This window comes from Vidua macroura, chromosome 2 (genome assembly GCF_024509145.1).
Source record: "Vidua macroura isolate BioBank_ID:100142 chromosome 2, ASM2450914v1, whole genome shotgun sequence".
NCBI lineage: Eukaryota > Metazoa > Chordata > Aves > Passeriformes > Viduidae > Vidua > Vidua macroura.
The window spans coordinates 5,712,634-5,720,703 of record NC_071572.1 but is presented as its reverse complement, the minus strand read 5'-3'; positions in this window follow the sequence as shown (position 1 = coordinate 5,720,703).

The following is an 8,070-nucleotide window of genomic DNA, read 5'->3' as shown; positions in this document are numbered from 1 at the left end:
AGAACTAATAAACATCTGAGTCCAAACAAGAAACACCTTCTTGCACATTTAATCCCAACCTTAGCAAAAAAAAAAAAAAAGAATCCACAGGATGGGGGAGAGAATCAGAAGGGTAGCAGAGAGAAAACTCCTGGGTTGAGATAAAGACAGTCCAACAGGAAAAGCTGCTCTTGAAAACAAAGCAAAACACAAAATTCATTCCCCACTTGCCAGGGCAGGCAGGAGTTCAGCCATCCCCAGGGCTCCATCACACCTAACAGAGATTTGGGAAGACAAATTAACCACTCCTTCCTCCTTCTCCTCCCAGTTCTCCATGGTGAGCATGGCCCCATATGGGGTGGGACATCCCTGGGGCCGTGGCTGTGTCCCCTCCCCTCTCCTCCCTGGGCTCAGGGGCAGAAAAGGCCTCGGCTCTGTGTGAGAGCTGCTCAGCAACAGCTGAAACAGCCCTGTGCTATCACCACTGCCTCCAGCACAAACCCAGAACACAGCCCCACACCAGCCACTGCGGAGAAAATCAACTCTACCCCAGCCCAAACCAGCACGGCCTGGGAAATGCATTGTTCTTATCATGAGACATCATTTCCCAGGGAAGCAGGACAAATCCTGCTTCCCTGAGTAAGAGGCATGCATGAGCTGACTCCCTGTGCACAGCCATGGGACAGAGGGAGTAATTCACCCATTTATAGGAACCCAGTGTGGGTCCAAGACTGGAGAAAGGATCTGTGTGGGAAATAATCCACAGCTATTTTAATAAAAGCTTGGTTCAACACTTGCTGAGCTCTATGCTGATGAAAAAACAGCCTTGTTCCTCCTGCATGCTGCCCACCAAGGAGCACAGCAAGGAAACACAGGATACCAAATGATTGTTTCCTTCACCTCGAGGTTTAATGGCAAAAAATAGCTTATTTAAAAGTATTGTGCAGCCCTCCTCCTGCCTTTTAAATTTCTTCAGGCATATTTATCTGCAGCTGCTGCATTGATTTCAATGCTGGGGAATGGTGTCAGAGGAATAGATCTAGAAAATTGGAGAGCAGCACTTGTGTAGCCTTTCCCTCAGTGCAAGATCAATGAGTACCCCCAAAGGATGGATGAGAACCACCAGTGTCAATGAGGGTGACTCACTGCCTCTGCTCACATGTTCCTTGACTTCCTACCTGAGATCAAAGAGAAGGATCTCAGGGAAGTCTGGCAAACAGGTTATTTTCTCAGGCCTTGTTTGCTGATCGCTGCTGGAGCTTGCTGTTTGCTCCAGGGGCTCAGGCCCTGGGTTTGCTTTTGGCAGTCGGGAAACCTTCATGGGTTTTTTCCAACAACAGCATAGGAATTTTCTGGAAGTCACTTGAAATGCAAATGGCTTCCATTCACCTTGCTAAATATTTTAGGAATGGAAAGGAGTATCAGAAAATAGGTCATTCTGATAATTTGTAGAATTTTCTCAGTTAATTATACAAAGATTCCTGTACCTGATCAGTCAGTTTTGATCTTTCATTGTTTAGACAAGCATCCATTGAAACGAGTCAGTTTTGTGCAGACAATCTGCAGACACTCATGCAGAGTTTCCTGATCTAGTCAGGAGAGAAATCCTCCTTCAAAAAACAAGAAAGTGGTGCTATTGAATCAGAAATTAGGAAATGTTTTTGAAATGGTAATTTGATTTTACATGTTGTTTTGATATTCTTTTTTTCTTCTTTTAAATGTATTGTAAAAACCTCTCCTGTGATACACATTTTTAATCTTAGGAGAACAGTTACCTTTTGTTCTCGTTATCCCTCAGGAGAGCCAAAGGTAAATTTAGAGGGATAGTATATAACATATATAAAATCAGCTTGTAGTTACAGTACATTTGAAAGACCAGCTGTCCAATATGCACCCAAGACCAGTTCACTTTTTAAACAACATGATTTGTTTTGTTTCACTTAGCTAGCTCTCCTTCAAAGGAAAAATCCTTTTATACATTGAAATACCTCAACCATATTAAAATACAGCTCACCACTCTGGCCCCACTGAATCCAATGGCAGATTTCCATACCAGATTATAATAGCACCAATATTTCATTTCCAGGTAGGAAAAAAAAAAAAAAATCCAGCTAGCCCTTAGCAAGCTAAAAGCACCTCTGTCTTAAGACAGATGCTTTTAGAGATTCAGGAGGTTGGGGGAAAAAAAGAAAAAATAAAAGAAAGAAAAAAAAAAGTGAAAACTAGTGCATCAGGTTTATGCCATCTGGCAAAGTGATGAACAAAGCCTGTTGTGTCTGAGGCTGGGGCTTGAACTGCCATCAACTCTGCTCATTCACCTCCACTGGAGATGCTCTGCAGGGGCATTCCCTGGGAAAAGGGGAGGGGAGGTGTCCCCGTGTGAATGGCCTGATGATGACACCTCCAGAGGCACCACATCATTAGGAAGGCAGACAGTGTGAAAATGCAGAAATATGCAAAGGAAGGTCAGAGGAGTAAGCAGGGGTTGATGAGGAGAGACAAAAACCTCTCCTAGGTCTCTAGCCTAGCCAAGCAGAGATGTCAAACCCCTCAGGTGTTTAAAGTCTGGCCTGGGAGGGAAGGGAATTGCCCCTTTTACTCCAGAGGACAGAACGATGTTGGCTAATCATACCCAGGTGAAATGCAGTGGAGGCTCCTAGGGAAGTTTCCGGAAATCCAGTCTTTGGGAGTTATTCAGAGCAGTTCTGAGCAGTTATTCTGAGCATTGCAGCTTTGGCAGCCTCAGCAGCCACTGGGGCATAGAAGGGGAGAAGGGTGGGCTGGGGAGGGGATGGGGGCAGAGGCAGAAGCAGTTTTGGTTAAGCCTTTGCATTTCCTAGAGAGCAGCAGTCCGTGGGTTCCTGCATCTTTATGGTTTGCTCTGAGAGCAAACACAGGTGCTGGGCTTACACAGAAAAAAAAAAAAAAAAAAAAAAAAGGAGGGAAAAAAACCATATTTGTGCAAACTGAAGAGAAGACCTGTTATTAAACATACCAGAGGTCACAGAAAAAGGCATTTGGAAGCTGCCCAGGCTGTCCTGCTGTAAAAGCTGCCAGGTTTTCGCAGCGCCGCCTCCGCGACTGTGCCCGAGGCACCACTGGCAGGCTGAGCCTCCGAAGCTCATTGTGGGCAACTTGGCAGTGACAGGAGGTTTCTGGCAGGTAAACAAAGCTCTGGTGGTTGGCAGGCCTCTATCAAGAGTGTGGAAGCAGGGGATATAAAAAGAAGGATGGTTTTGGATCAGCTGAAGTCACGGGTCTGTGCTTGCAGAGGAGCTGCAGGTCACCCTGTGGTGGGGAAGAGCTGCTCCCAGGGATGCCAGCAGGAGCAGGGTGGGACATCCCCTCTCCATGGAGCCAGGGCTAGGTCATCAAGGGGTCTTACTAGGCAAAAAAGAAAAGAAATCCACCACGGCTCTTCCAAATTAGCTGCTTTACCTTGAAACCAGTTATGAAAGCACTCTTCATTTTATGTAACAAAACCTTTTACTTTAATCTTTTCATTTCAAAGTGCCTGGGGTATAAAAAAAAAAAATGAGCTCTTGTGATAAATGCTTCAGATTTCATGGCAGTTTCATTGGATATTTAAGTCCACCTAATTTCTTACAAGGAAAGAAAATTTCCAGTGACACTGGATTCCCTTTGTTCCCCCGCAGGCACATGGTGCCCAGTCTGTGCTCTCACAGTAAGAGTTTAGAGCACCTTGAAAAAAAATCTCCTGCAGACTTGTGGGGGAGGAGGCAATCCTTGGTTGGAAAAGATAATTTTTTTTTTGTAGAAGGCAGCCTTTCCCCCAGCTGAACCCTGAATCAGTTACTGGTAGTCACCATCCTCAGCTGGCTGAAGAACCCCTCCTGGATGTGGGTGTATCATTGCCTCTGCATTATTCCTCTGACCGATTCCACGGGAGAGGCTTGGGGCTTCATCACTGATTAAAGCAGAACTCCTGTTAGGCTCCTGGATATCCAACACTCCAGTTTTTTTCCATCTGCTGTTCTTTTTGTTTAAATGAGATGCTCATACTATTCTAGATGTGAGAAGAGAGGCAGACCAGCATCAGATGACTTTGATATCAGTTTATTTGCTAACAAAACCACACAAAGTCCTGCTTTGATGGAGAAATCATCAAGTTTTGCTGCTACCCATGCTAAATATCCTCTAGCTGGCATTCCTGCCCTTTCAGGAGTTCTGTTCCTTGGGCCACAAAAGCTTGTTCAACCCCTTCTCACATCTTCATGTACATACACTTACACATCCCTACCTCCAAAAAAACACTCACCTAAAAAAAGCTCTGCACAAAGCAGGTTAGAATCCTCAACATTTCCCTTAATTAAGCCCATCAAGAGGACCAGACCCAGTTTGGCCAGTTAACCCTGGATAACAGGGTTTGAATTCCAAGTCAGGAAGCCATCCAGCCTGGAACAACACTGAATACAAAGGGTCTAAGCTCCCCCCTGTTAATGAGCACATGCATCAAGAGGCAAAGCAGTGGCCTGTGCTACCTGCCACACTGACTGCTGCTGCTAATGAACAGAGTAAAAGCTCTTCTCTTCTCTTCTCTTCTCTTCTCTTCTCTTCTCTTCTCTTCTCTTCTCTTCTCTTCTCTTCTCTTCTCTTCTCTTCTCTTCTCTTCTCTTCTCTTCTCTTCTCTTCTCTTCTCTTCTCTTCTCTCCTCTCCTCTCCTCTCCTCTCCTCTCCTCTCCTCTCCTCTCCTCTCCTCTCCTCTCCTCTCCTCTCCTCTCCTCTCCTCTCCTCTCCTCTCCTCTCCTCTCCTCTCCTCTCCTCTCCTCTCCTCTCCTCTCCTCTCCTCTCCTCTCCTCTCCTCTCCTCTCCTCTCCTCTCCTCTCCTCTCCTCTCCTCTCCTCTCCTCTCCTCTCCTCTCCTCTCCTCTCCTCTCCTCTCCTCTCCTCTCCTCTCCTCTCCTCTCCTCTCCTCTCCTCTCCTCTCCTCTCCTCCTTCCTCTTCTCCTTCCTCTTCTCCTCCCTCTTCTCATTAGCATTCTGAAGGAAGTTCCTCTAGTAAATTAAATCTTAAGTGAAATTATCATCAGACAATGTAGGTCGTTAAAAGTATATTGGAAATCTGCTAAAATGGGGGTAGAGTTGAAAGTATTTTTAATTAATTTAGGGTTAAATCGTCCCTGGGATGTCAAAATGGTCTCTCACTATACCCCCCAAAACTACACTCCAAGAGACAGGTGAGAAAGGTGTCAGGGTTTCCAGGATAACAAGTGGCAGGAGGTAATTAGCAGCTCCGCTTGTGAAGAGGAAGCAGGGAGAGCAGCTCACAAACAGTCTCACCAGCAGAAGGTGAGCCAGCACTGACAGCTGGGCTGTGTCTGCTCAGGTTACCAAGGACTTCTTGCTTCAAAGCCTGTCAGTAACACTCAGGGTGCCAGAAGCCTCCCAGAGTTGATTTGGGCTCACAGAATTCCTCAGGCCCTTGGGTGGAGCACAGCAATGCAAAATAAGAGCCTTGAAGTGGTAACGAGCTGCAGATCTGACACCGCAGCCACAGGGCTCTCAGTGTGGCTGAGATGGGGCCTTTTTCTTGGAAGAGAACCGGGTGAAATGATGGAGAAGCAGGAACTAAACCTGACCTTTCATTCCCCAACGTAGCCAACACTGCCCCATCTCCTCCAGGTATGAAGTGATGGGATGAGTTGGCACAGACTCCAGAAGTAAAGCTCATCCATCCTGCACCTTTGAGATCTGAGGGAAAGGTGATTAAAACACCTAGATTTTTAGAGATTTGGATGAAAGTGCTAATCTTACACTGCAGGATAGATTCTGGGCTGCCCTGGGAGAGGCTGGGAGCCTGCCTGAGCTGCAGCCCAGCGTTGTGCTAGGGAAGGAGCACACAGCAATGTGTGTCCCACGGCAGGCAGGGAGTGCTCCCATCCTGTGGTCCTTTGCCCAGATAACTTAATAATCATTCAGGGCTTTGCAGAACAGAAGGAATTGACTTGCCTTGCACTGATTATTGGGATATGCTAATGAGTTCTCAGCCATAGCTAGATAATTGCAGAAAGCATCTGAGACCTTAAGAATTGCATCTCTAAAACCAGATGTTTAGATAATGAGGTCCTCAAGAAACCCAGCTAACAGTAATTAAACAGATAACAAATTGAACATTTAACAGCACCAATTACTATTTTTTTTTCCTTAGCAAATTACCACTAAATTAGAAATCGCCATTTCTTTGCCCTGTGGCTAATTTTTAACTCAAAATGACAACGGGGGAAAAAATATAGCATCTCACAAAGCCTTCACTTCTCTGTGTTTTCACTGTGGATCCAAAGCAGGGAAAGGAGGGAAGGCAAATAAATGTCACTGAATTAGAAGTAAAGTGAGAAGTGCTAGGGCACAGAGAGGAGTATGTGGAGAATGTCAAATAAGACATTTCAGGAATGTATTAAAGAATTACAGTACATTGGATGGTGGTGACTCAAGGAGAACAAGATCTAAATGCTCCTTATAGGAATTACCAATGCCTGACAACAAATGCATCCTCAACAGGCAAAGGTGATTGCACAAAGACAGAGGTCAGGGACCCCTCTGAGGCTGGAGAAGCTGCAATACACATCAGGGCACCTGCTTAGCAACAGGGTTTTAAATCCCTGCCCCAAAATACACACACTTGCCCTGGTAAAACTGGAAGGTGGCCATGAGAGAGCAGGAATATAAATATTCAGATTTAAATTCAGGATATATCAGCATTACAAGGACAAAGAACTGCATTAATGCTGCTCTCTATTGACAGATAAAAGCAAAACTCAGGGAGGATGACTTGCAATTCTTTTCCCTTTTCTGTAGCTGCTAATACTCTTGGGACCCTCTGGGAAGTTATTATATCATTGGGGGCTATTACTGCAGAAGGTAACAAACCTAGGGAATCTCTGGAATGAGGGAAAGGCTGTGCTGAGCAGCGGATTGGAGTTTTTTTTGCTGCCAAATATCCCACAAAGGATGAGAAAGAAGCAAACACGGGCCCCCGAGTTAAGGTTTGAGTACAGCAGGGGCTGTTAATTATTGCCTTTAGCTTGTCACGATCCACATTTGCTGAAATGGGAATATCAAGAGGGAATATCAGGCACAGCCTGGATTCAGGCAGCATTTGTACCAGCTGTGGGAGCTCACTCAAGGATTTCATGTGCATGGACATTATGCACATAATGTGCATCTCTCTTCTCTCCAGTTTATCTGTTCCACCAGCCCAGGATGTCACCCTGCTTGTTACCAGATTGGATGGGGTGGGGTTTGGGCTCTGGTTCTCCCACTCCACCCCGAGGTCCTGTAGTTTCTTCTGGTTTTGTACTGAGTTTGGCTTCATGTTCAGTCTTCCCCCATTTTATTATTGTCAGGGTGTTTCCATCCATGCTTCAGGGGATGTTATTTCTCTAATCTGTGCAGTGTCTGGGGGATCAGGACATCACATATTCATCACCTCAAGCTTTCTTTCCAACTTTTCATTTTTTTTCTCCCTTTCTTCCTGTTTTCTTCTGCCCAGTTTTCAAAGACAGTGATAACTCAGCTGCTTTCCTGCCTTCTCTTTCTTCCTTTAGGTCCTGTTCCCTTTTATTTTCATTCTTCAGGAACTGACAAACAGCTGTTGGGTGGCTGCCTAACATTTTGCAAACAATTCCATTTCCCTCGTGTATGTGATCCCTGGCCGCCTTTAGGTATTCTTCCACAGCTCTCCAGTTGTGTCAGCCATCACAAGAGCACTCTTCTTCTGAGGGTTCAGGACTTGGATTCCTTCCATGCTTTTGTAAGGAATCAGGGATATCACTTGCCACCCTGCCCACTCTGCTGATTTGTTATGCATTAGTGGTTTCAGGTTGCTCAAAGTTTCACCATCAAAGCTATTAGCAGAAGTGGGTTAAATATGAATTTGTAAAAGTGGGGCTTAACAAAATCTGATGGTAAGGGTCACTCTATTACTTACAACACTGATGAAGCACACAAAGGAAAATTGAGTTAGAATTGACTTAGAATGATTCACACAGACTGAAGATGCAAAATGTCAAGGGCAACCCTCCCACTGATCAGAGAGGACCCTCTCTTGTACTCTAAACCCTTGATAAAGCTT